Here is a 2,500-nt window from a genome sequence, read left to right as displayed (position 1 = left end):
ATGGGCGAGGCAACATCGAGGGCGGGGGGCAATAGCCGTGAGAAGAGGGTAAGCGGTAATGGATGACGTCGCAAAAAATGGGTGAATGGATTGATTTGGTGAATTTGGTTGATTAGATGAATGACTGATTCTCAGTTGTGTACTAGTTCGAGGGTGAGTCTTGAGAGATTGATTTTGATGAGGAATTGAGGTATTTGGTTGGGTGACGAGGAGTCGTGAGTGCTTGTGTGAGGTGAGGAGGTAAGGGTTGGGGTGCTGTTGAGATAAGGATGGAGTGAGAGTTATAGTGTGGAGGAGGCGGTTGTAGCGGACGTATGACTGATCTGACTTGTGGATGATGGAGGTGAGATCTATTCTATGAGCGGTCTTGTGTGGGTTGGTCGTGCTAGGGGAACAAGAGGTGGGGAGGAAAAGAAGGAGGGGAAGAGTGGGAGGAGGGGAGGGTGGGAGCAGGGGAGGGGAGGGAGAGGAGACTTGAGCTTATGATAGTTCTTGTTAATGGATGTCTTTCTTTTTTGAGAGCTGTCGAGAGTGTTATGGGGATCCCACTTTCCCCACTGTATTGTTAGTTGATTGTGTTGTATCGAGGTGGGCTACGTTTGTCGAGGCGTGGAAAGGGCGGGAGAAGAGGATAGGTTGGGGGTTGGGATGTCTGGAGATTGTATGAGTTGTAAGCTTGCTGGTAGAATAGGTTGAGAGTCTGTAGGCGTGTGGTGATACTAGGTGATTAGCAAACCCCACACATGTTGGAGGGTTGATGATTCCTGAGGAGTCATATTTAAGGGCACTGTAGACGGAAACGCGTCGAGCGGGGTGGGGGTGTATTGATAGGGCGCGGGCGGCTGTGACTGCAGATAGCGGGAAGTATTTACGAGGTGTAATCGGTAATGGAGACGATTGCTTGTACGTGGTCTTACGAGAAGCGGCTCTTATTGGATTTTCTAATGGGCTCGTAGTGCCTGATATGATTCTAATGTTATCCGAGGTGATGCTTCGTGTTTAGTTGTGATTCGGTGTGATTTTGGGTGACGATTATAAGATACATGTTGTATGTACATACACACACATACACATACACACGCATAAACACACGCACATACACACACACACACACACACACACACACACACACACACATACACACAAACACACACGTACACTCTCACACACTCGCGACACACACACACACGAACGAGCATCACACAAATATCACACTATTTAGAGTATATATTTTGTGGAGTGATATTATTAGGTGTTTGAGATATACAGAGTTATTTTTTTGTTTTGATACTATATGTTATATTTATATATTGTAGGTTTTTAAAATGTTATTTATAGTTTAATTGATATATATATTTTAGTTTATTTTCATATAGTTATATATATTTACCATATATTTAGTGGTATATATATGTTATTTTTGAGTGAGATATAGATTATTTTTTGTCACACATACATATATGACACACACACACACACACACACACACATTTGATTTGTGGTCTATCTAAATCATAACTCTATATACACACCGCAATTACACTCTATATACAATGTATACACTATGCACTATGTACACACACTATGACTAAAAATAGTATGTGTTAAATATGAGTGTGTTTTTTATATTGTGTATTTAGTCTTTTTTTTTAGTATGTATATATTTTATATATTTATATTTTTTATATTTAGTTATATAGATATATTTTGTATTTATTTGTTTTTATGTTTATATTGATATATATAAATATATAGGATTTATTTGATAGTATGGATTGTTTAGATATTTCTGTTGAGTGTGTGTGTGTAATGGTTGTTGTTTGGGTGTTGTGTGTTAGGGAGTGGGATGGTGTATATATATATATGTGATGTATTTATGTAAATATATATATTTATTATATGTTTATATTAATATATTTGATATATGTTCTATATTGGTTTTTTAGATCTTATATTTGTATATATATTTTGTATTGTTAATATTTATTTATGAGATTTTTTTGCTGTAGTATATTTTATATTTAGATTTTTATATATTATATGTTTATTTTTTATATTTATATATATTGTTATATATGATATATGTATGTGTGAGGCATGTATGTGTGTATCTTATGTATATATTTAGTTATATTTTTTTATATATAGTATTATTTATATTATATATATGTATATATTTATATATATTTAGTTTGTTTATATATATTTTATATATATATATATATATATATTTAAATATGTCGGTGTGTGTTGTGTGTGATGTGTGGGAGGTGTGTGTGGCATATTTGTTTGTGGGTTTGTTATTGTTATTGTGTTAGAGTTTATTTATATATAGTTATATATTGTATATGTTTGATTTTTTATAGTATTTTTGAGTTTTAGAGATGATTTTTATGTTTATAGTTATTTAAATATGTACATATATACACACATTAATATTTGACTCACATCACACACACACTCACACACTCACACACACACTCACTACACACGACGACAC

The sequence above is a fragment of the Penaeus japonicus genome, unplaced genomic scaffold (assembly GCF_977035675.1).
Source record: "Penaeus japonicus unplaced genomic scaffold, GWHDUDI00000001_assembly GWHDUDI00000014, whole genome shotgun sequence".
Classification (NCBI taxonomy): domain Eukaryota; kingdom Metazoa; phylum Arthropoda; class Malacostraca; order Decapoda; family Penaeidae; genus Penaeus; species Penaeus japonicus.
The sequence above is the reverse complement of the archived record's forward strand: the minus strand, read 5'-3'. Positions refer to the sequence as shown.